Genomic DNA, 9,660 nt, shown 5'->3' with positions numbered 1-9,660 from the left:
TTTGGGCAGGGAAAGGGGTTAGCTCTTTTGGCTGCAGTGGAATGGTTTCTGATTCAGCTGGGCTCAGTAAAATGTCTTCACAATATTTATGTATCTGTAATGCAAACAAAACTGGAGTGAGAGCCAGCAACTTGTTGAATGTTGCTGTATTTTGCTAATTCCTCAGGCTGTAATGATAAAATCTGAATTGGACCATGATATTATATCTGAGTTTCTCTTGTAATTGGACTTAAAATGCCTTCACTGGTTCTTTTGGTTGCCAATGTCTCCCAGTAGCTCAGACTGACCTTCCACTTCAAGTATCCTCATAGAATCCCTTCACAACTTAAAACCAGATGCATTATCAATTTGTAATGTGCTGCCTTTGATATTTCAGTGTCTTAAAGTCTGGAATCAGGATGGGCATCTGCATCCCCAGGTACAACCCTCTGAGTGCAGTCACACTGTGTAACTCATCCTGCTCAGCCTCTGTGCTTGTGATGCTGTTTTTCTTGGAAATTGCATCTAGATAGGGCTTGGTCAGTCCTGTTGTGGAGCTGTGTGGGATGAAAGCTTCAGGAGGTGTGGCTGCAGGCCACTCTACACACATCAGTCTTCTGAGTGTGTCAGCTGGAGTTCACAAGGACCATGCTGGGTTTAGAGGAGTGACAGTGAAATACACTGGAAGAAAGGCATTATTTTTATGGAAGGTAATGTATCTTATTGATGCAATACTAATGTAACTGTAAATAACTTTAAAAGTCCTCAAGAAACCATGAATATATAATTCTGGAATATGCTCATTTTCTTTTGTGGTGTTAATATACCAAGTGCTGAGATTTTCACATTGCTCATCCAGAGGCATGAGTAATTTTTTTTAAAAGCCTCTAATTATGTGGTAAAAAATATCAGATGTTCTTCATTATATGTCTGCAGAAATGATCTGTTTAAGCTATTTGTGTTAGCTCCTGAAGTTGTAAAAGTGATTGTGATCTCATTTTTCTCAGTGCTGTCCAAACACACTTTAAAAAATATTCCCTGCCTGTGCAATAGAACTGCAGAGGACAGGAAATTCAGACAATTCAAGTGACTTATAAAATGTCAGGTCTGGAAATAACCATCTAGGTCGTTTTTATCTATCAGGTAATGCTTTTGTTAACTAACAATGTCAACTCTTCCTTTCACATAGATTCAATAGTCTTCTGTTACTTCTCTGCATCTTTCCACTGGTAGAAAGAGATCAGGGAGTAACTCTTTATGATAGAGTGATTTTGTCAAGACATAGGGCTTCTAAATCTTTCTGCCCATTGCTTTTAAAATCCCATTCAAAGTTTGAATTAACACTTTTAATATCCAGGTATAGCTGAGCAGTGCTCTGGAGGGCAGGACAGAAGCAAAGCTCCTTCTGCTACTGTAAGGTGGCTGTGGTAGTGTTTGAGTGCTGGACTGTGAGTAGACAATATTCAGGCAGTCATAAAGAGCTGTTTCACTGAGCTAGCCCCTGATTAGCACAAAAACCTTTTTATCCCTCTCATTACTTAGTGCTGGTCTCACTGAGGGTGCACAGGTCAGTAAGAGACCATGGCCTGGCCCTGAACCATCAGTCCACTGTCTTGGAGAGTGGATGCCTCTGCAAAGCAACAGACCCCTTCCATTCTTGAAGCCTTGGATAGGAGTTCTGCATCTTTGATTATGTAGTGAAACTGAACTTGGAAATGAGGGAAATGTGATTGCAAAACTGTGGATACTGTTGTCTTTATTACTGTTGCCTTTATTGAGTTCAGCACTCCTTGGAGCTCAGCTCTTTATCTCACTTGCCTTACATAAGTTTTTTCCAGATCTTTCTGCACACCTTTTTTTTTTTTTTTTTTTTAAGCTAATGAAACACCCTCTATGGGGCAATTATAATGAGAGTAAAAGTAAATGGAGCTTGCTGGCAGACATTTAATGAGTCAGGGAGGAGGAAGCCAGACAGAGCACAACTGTTCAGTATGGTCTTATCAGCATGGGTGAGGGCAGCATCCCAGTTTTATCAGCATGAATAGAACCCTGGAGCTGAAAGGTTAAAAATGTACCTGCCAGTCTCAAACTGGCATGTCAGAAGTTGTCTGCCCTTCTTTTGTAAGGGGCTAAAAATGTGCAGATGCTTGGGTGGAGAAATTAGAGTCCATCTGTGCTGCTCAGCAGCAGTTAGGAAATTTAAAGAGCAGCTGAAGATGTTTCGAAAGCAAGAAGGGGACCTCTGAATGTGTGTGTGCACATAAATGGACACAGCATGTGCTGGGCTGCAGCAGACTGCTCAGATCAACTCTGAATTATTTGTGCAGGCTGCTGCTGTGAGCCAGAGGAAGAAAAGACTTGCAGCTATAACTTAAAGAAGCTGCTGCCATAAATACAGGACATGGAGGTTCCTATAATCTCTTTGGTTTTATTTACTAACTCAGTGTTTTGCACAAGCATTTAATACTCTTGCATCATGTAGGGCTGTGTGTTTACTGTGTGAGCAGTGGTGCACCTTGTTTTATTCTCTTGGCTTCTGAGAAGAGTCTGAAGAGGTTATTTCAGGACAGGCTAGGATTGCATCCATAAGAAATGGAGAGAGACTGGCAGTCCACAGAGGTGTAGGTTGTACTTTTTTAACTGGTAAATGTTACTGTGTTTTACCTCTGTACATGGGATTATAAAATTTCTGGGCATTCCTTTGATAGATGTAGGGTGGAGAGAAACTAATCTAGTTTAAAGCTCTAGAAAAGACTTATGCCCATTTTTAATATTAATTTAGTTTTTTCCAGACCTAGAAACTCAATATGTTATTTAGGAAAATGTAAAGTCCTACTATAGAAGCAGCAATCTGATCCTAGTTTGATTAATCTTCACTTTACCAGGTTTCTTCCTAAAACTGTGAGATTACTGCCTTGGTGTGTGGAAAAACACTGCACCTTTTCCTATATTCCAAAAACATCATGAGATATCAGTTCTACAGGAAGACTGATCCAAATGCCCTTGAAGCTGGTTGGAATGTTTACCTTTGCTTTGACAGGCCTTTCTGTTTGTGTGGTGTGATTTGGCTCAGACCCCTTCTAAAAGCAAAAACCCCAAGATCTGCCAAAAGTAAGGTTTTGTTAATTTTGACAGACACCTTACCCACCAACAGCCTGCCTCATGTTAGTGTAAGTGTTCCAGATGAGGAGATGGAAGTGAGTAATTAACATGTATGAGCTGTTTTAAAAGTTGAAAAACTTTATTGTTTTATCCCTTAAAGACTGACTGACTTGCTCAACAGTAAATGAAACCTGTAAGAAAATGATCCTAGTTTTTGTGACAAGTGTAAGGAGCAAACTGAGTAAGGTTTTATGAAATTCTGGCAACTATCTTATGGTATCTCAGCTAACAAATTCCCTTTCATCCATCACTGATACTCAGCCAGAATGAACTCCTTTGTGATACCTGATATTAGATTGTTGTAATGAAACTCTGTAAAGCTGAAATTCAGGCTTGTTTTCATGTATTGCTCAGACACTTCTTGTATTGTTTTGGAGTTCTTTCAAATCAGCCTCATGTTTGTAAGGCTGCATAAACCAGCAAGGTTTTGTACAAGTTAGAGGGAGGTGGGACAGGCTGGTCTGCCAGCAGGTGATTTCCTCAGCAGACTGGAAGGCATCTCTGCAGGTGTGGGGTGCTGTCATTCAAATGCAAGACACCATCATCTGCATTTCCCAGCTTTAGAGAGACCCTGTGGTGAGCAGGGTCCTGTGAACAGGATGTGCTGTGTGGAACCTCTGCCTGCTGGTGGGAGCTGGTTGCTGCTGAAACCAGCAAGTTTCCTCCAAGGAACTATTGCACCTAATCAGCTGGAGAGATGGGTTTGTTCCCCCTCAGGCTCTTTTTCTCCCTCTGCCTTCCTGTGCAGGCACATTCTGTGATGCACCAAGCACTCCTTCAGGGAGTTGCTGAAATATCCGCTCTGCACCAGTGAATATCCACTACTATTCCCAAAGAGGGGTTGGGCAACTGATTTCCAAAGACTTTGGCAGAATCTATAGAAAACTGGAGTTGATATCAGGCAGGAAAGGTTTGCCATGACTCAGTTGTTTCATTTCCCAGCAGAGTCCCAAATGCAAGCTCTCTGCTTCGTGCCATGTTACTTTTGACGAGCTTGTACCTGTACCATGGCATGAAGCCATCTTTTGCAAGTTTTAGAAAACAATGTTGCCTCTTAGATGAAGAAATAAAGAACAAGAAAAAAATTAATTTGGCAAGTTTCAGTGAGGAATTTTTGTAGGGAAAAACCCTTGGAGGCAGCATAGTTGCTGCATGTGAGTCATCTGAAACACATAACATCAATTGGGTAGTAAAGTAGCTGTCCCCATCTCAGAAAATTAAGTTAATTATTATTTCTAGATGATTAGAAAGAGTAGGGGAGAATGGATAGATGTTTAACAAGTTGACCTTCCAAAGTTCATGGGAGTAATTTCCCAGTACAGGCTGAAGATAAGATCAGAAGCTGTGAGACAAGCATGCCTCCAGAATAAATGCATACAAAGAGTTTTAACACCAAGTCCAACAAATATGCTGAAACAGACTACTTGTTTTAGCTGCTCATATATGTACTAGGAAATAAATGCTTGGATATTGGAAAATATGTAAATTTTCTGTAGAAACTGCAATTCTGTGGGAAATTGCAACATCTTGGAGAGATGTGAAACCAAGAAAAAATGTAGATATAAAGATGCAGGAGTGTCTGTATGACAGACTGTGCCTATAGAGGCACAGGGGTTGTTGGGGGTTTTGGCAAGAACCACTGAGTGCTCTGAGGTGCACTCTGGCCTAGTGATGCTGGAGGTTTAGGCACTGAGCACAAGAGATGCCCTTTCACAGAACATGCCTGGGCACAGCTTGGGTGTGCTCCAGGCTGCTGCATGGCTGAGGGCACTGACAGATGTCTCAGCCCGAAGTGAACCCACTGAGAGCTTGCAAATGGGAATTCATTCCTGGGGGGTCGTGTGCTATAACTAAAAACAGATCTGTGCTGTAAATAACTGCTATAAATCACTTAGTCTATTGACCTAGAAAGATTAGCACTTTACAATTGAGGGGGTCAGCACTTGTGATCTGGTAACAGGTTGGTCTCCTAGAGCAGCCCTGTGGCTGAAGCACAGGCCAGGGGATATGGGTTCATTTCTTGCCTCTGTTATGGCAATGAATAAACAGACATTTAATCTCTGAACTGTTTAAATGATTAAAAGTATTTGTTTGATAACCAGTCACAGCTAGATGTGAGTCAGATGGGACAGACCGACACTCTGTTAAGATTAGAGCTGTTCCTTATATTATTTAATTCTCTTATTGTTCTGTAAGAGGATTTCTGCTATCACATGTTCATTTGTGTGCCACCTGGTTATTTGATTGGATGTTTTCTTTTTTTGCTACACTTTTGTGTATCTGAAGTGAATGGTGCAAGCTGAGTGCACTCTCAGGATGCAGCTCAGTAATGACTCTCCAGCTTTTACTGTGCTCCAAGGCTAACAGCAGTGTGGTGACAGCTGGGCAAGTTTGTTTATGCTTTCCCAAATGTCAGAACAAGGAGAAAGCCATCAAGGCTTTATACTGAATGCACGTCATTTGCAAAATATGAAAGCACTGCAAAGCTGAGTGGGACTCAAAGTCCTCTAGCAAGGCTTTATGGGAAATGAAAAAAAAAATAAAGGCATTTTCTAATACTGTGTTCCATTGTAATGGTTTGTATTAATGACACATTCAAAGGTGTAAAATTTCAGAAAAAATGGAGGCACGTATGGCAAGCTTGCATAATTCTATAAATAAGTTCAACTAAAATTATTTTCTAAAGTTACTTTTTTCTCATTCTGTCTCGAGACCAATGACTAGCATAGTAATTGACTTCATGGTTGATATTTTTATTCACAGGCTGAACTGGTGAGTTGAATGAAGTGTGTACTCAGGTACTCAGTGGTAGAGCATCAAGAGGGGTTATAGCACTGCTGGGTGGGTAGCAGACAGAGAAGCTTTGCTCTCCCAGGCCCAAGAGTCTTGTCTATGTTTCCCAGGTGCAATAAGCTTAGGGAGTCTTCTAGAAGTCCTGGGCATCACCTTTGCACTGCTTTATATCCATTGTGCCCATTCCAGGTGAGGGAAGGGTTCATTACACACAGGCACTGTGCTGTCTCTCTCAGGTGTGTGTGAATAACCTTCACTCCTGAGGCAAACCCAGAGAGACTTTGCATAAGCACCTCATGAATGCTTTATTCAGGTGAGAGGAAAGGGCAGATCAAGATCAGGCCAGGGGATGGAGTGCAATAAGAGCTCTTTGAGCTTCTCTACTGTGTTTACCTAAGGCCACCTCCCTCCTGAGGTACCAGGTGAGAACATGCTTTTTCCCACATGCATGCCCTTCAGTTATTTTGTTGAGGTTTCTTTGAGAACAAGGAGTATCCAGAAAGTCTCCAAGGTTTGCCACTTTGCTTTTTATCAGGCATGTGGCTGACTGCATTGGTTTGAAGAAAAATGTGTGCAATGCTTCTGTACTGTCCTATTACTTCACACTTTTGCACAATTTCTATGTGTTTTCTCATGCTGTGGCACAGGTCCAGGCAAGGAGGCTCAATCACAGTAGGAACAAGCCAGAACTTGAATCTAAGGTCAAGAAAAATAGTCCTGTGGAACTCTCAGCTCTGTGCTAACTGGTGGTGAATAAAATTAAGTGCTAGGAAAGGATGGAGGCCAAAGCAGATGGTTGATGCATAAACCTATGGTTCATCTGTGCTGAGATTGCTGGATTATATACTGTTTTCTCATCTCAGCATGTGAGATGAGCATCTGGAGAAGGTAAAACAGGTTGATATAGTGTGTGGAAAATTTCTGTATTGGGAATAAGTCAGAAGACTGAGAAATGTAATAGAAATGTATAAATGTGATGCTGTGGAGAGGGATCAGTCATCTCCCTTTAGTACAAATACTCGAGGCCACAGGTGAAATTACTGGGAACTAGATGGAAACAGATGGAAGGAACTAGCAAGAGAACAAACCTCATCAGATTTCATCCAGCTGGCTCAGCTGCAAGTACCTGGAGGCAGGAGAAACAAAAGACAAGCATCCCACACTTGTCCTGCTCTCTCCTGTGTGTGACTGCTCTCCAGTGCTGAGGGTGGGGTGGGAGGCTGGATGGACCTTTGGGTCCTTCTGGGCTGAGCTGAGTGTGTCCCAAGGGGCAGGGCAGGCACGGGGACTCTGCTTCCCCAGCCTGGCAGCCCAGGCACGCTCAGCACAGGGAGCACAGGCAAGGTCACAGGTTCCTGTGGCACAGCACAGCAGCTCTGACCTGCACCTGCTGCTGACAGCTCTGAATGTTACCCTGCAGGGTGGCAGGAGTGAAAAAAAGGGTTTTAGCTAGTGGCCCGGTCAGAGCTGCCAGGGACAGATTCCAAAGATAGCCCAGGCTGCTGTCACCTTGGTGCCACATCGTTCTGCCCTGCTGAGCACAGGGCAGCCTGGCTGATAAGCAGAGCCAGTTCTGCCCTGTCACAGCCCTGCTGTAAAGGTAAAGGGTCACTCATATCCCAGTCCCCAGGCTCTTCAGATGATTCAAACTTAACATTTTCGCAATCAAGATAAATATTGACCAGGCAATGAGAAACACCTCCTCCTTTTCATCTGTGCTTGGGATGACTCCTCTGTGGAAAAAAAAATAAAAACTGCAGCTGGCCTGACAGCTGCCAAAAATGTGAGTGGATTAAAATAATCTCTCTTCATAAAATATTTATTATAAAATATTATTTCCCTTGATAGAATAATTATTGACAAGGGTGTAAGGCTAATCTAGAGTCTCTCATCTCTACTCTAGAAATAGCTGCTTGATAAACAAAAAATAAAGCACACTAAAAAAAGAAAAACCAACAAAAAAAGCCACCACAAAAAAACCCCCAACCAACCAAAAACCCAGCATAACAGTAACAATGGAACATGAACTAAAGTAATTCAAGCAAAAATACACCTGAAACAGAAATTGTAAGTTTTTTTGTAGGGTAGCTGGGGTGAGAAACAAGGAAGATATTTCTAGAGAAATTTCTCCAAAAGCAGAAGTACAACTTGAACAAGATCTTGGGAAAACTGGATTTTAATCTGGTACAAGATGAGTATGTATATTGACAGATAATTTAGCACTGTACATCTGTTTCACTCACCTATGTTAAGCTTTAAGCTTTGACATGTGCAAAAATGATTGTCTGTCAGTTAAATGTGGAATTACACAGATTGTGATGTATTTCTAAACCAAGTGCTTTGGGGAATTAGTTACTGAATGGCTTTATTCTTCTGCAGAAATCCTGCCTCCTTCTTACCTGTAAATCCACTGTGCAAAATCTTTTCAGACCTCACAGTGAATATTTTTTATGTTCCTAAGACACAGAAATGACCCCAGAATATACATGTGTTTCAAAAGAGGACATGCTGTTTAACAGGAAGTAACAGCTCATTTCTTTCTCCAGCCACCCTAAACTAGCCTGGAAACAGCTGTCAATTACAGGGGAGAAGCCCCGACCTTTGAAATAGTTTTGTTACACTTCAATGCATTATTATATTGTTATTGTTATTATTGCTGTTATTGTTATATTGTGACTAAGCGATAAGACTGTCTTTGTAAAAGATACTGGTTCACCCAGTTTTGTGCAGAATAGTCCCAGGGAACTCCAAACTTCACTGCTGGCAGTCAGTGTTGGAGCTGCTGTGAAGGGAAATTGGGGTCTAAGGAAATGTCACTTCAATTGACCTTTTAGCATGCATGAAAGGACGCTTAAGAAGAAAAAACTTGCATGCAAAAAGCACTTAGACTCTTAAAGTTATGGCAGAAAGAAAATGCTGCAAGTCAGGAATATCAGATTGGATCCAACAGCTGTTACCTCTGATAGAATCAGGTGCTTAAGAGGAAGATGAAAATGAGCCCTGATGGTGGGAAGCTGCAACATAACTCTAGTCCAGTCCTTTTCTAAACCTTCAGAGCTAAAAACTAATGTGCTCTGCTGCAGAAAATCTTCTTTTTCTTTGACAAAAGAGAATATGCTGGCTGGGTAGCTCTGGGTGCCCTTAGCTGTACATGTTTCAAAGCCTTTCAGGAAAGCTACAAAATCCTTTATCTTGATTAAGTGATTCTTGGTAAAGTAGAGAAAACTGAAGTTGGATTAAAGAGCTGCTGAAAGGCTTAAGCTGGGGCAAAAGAATGAATCCAAGAAACACCAAAGGCTTGCTGCAACCCTGCTTATGAAAGTTTGTTACTGAGTTAAACGAGCTCATAGCATCACATGCTCCTTTGCCAACTTTGAATTACTCACTTGTAAACTACAGTTTTGCCCTAAGGGAAAGTATGTACAGAGAAGATGCTCAGTGCCCACAGTTCAGCTGCACCTACTACTCCCAGTTTTCTTCTCTATTAGTTATTCCACTCAAGAAACAATGAACATTAACTTTTATTGGATATTTTGTCCTTTGGGATCTATGCACACACCACAGTACTCTCCAGCAGTTTATTAAATTAATCAGCTGCTAAATGCCCATGTAAGCTAAAAGAACATAACTAAACTGACTGTAAAACTGTAGAAGCAAAAGGCTCTAGAGAGCCTTCTGCAGCTCTCCAGAACTCATGTAAATATTTTGAATATATTGACATTTAGA

The sequence above is a fragment of the Oenanthe melanoleuca genome, chromosome 11 (genome assembly GCF_029582105.1).
Source record: "Oenanthe melanoleuca isolate GR-GAL-2019-014 chromosome 11, OMel1.0, whole genome shotgun sequence".
NCBI classification, from domain to species: Eukaryota; Metazoa; Chordata; class Aves; order Passeriformes; family Muscicapidae; genus Oenanthe; species Oenanthe melanoleuca.
This window is presented reverse-complemented; position numbering follows the sequence as displayed.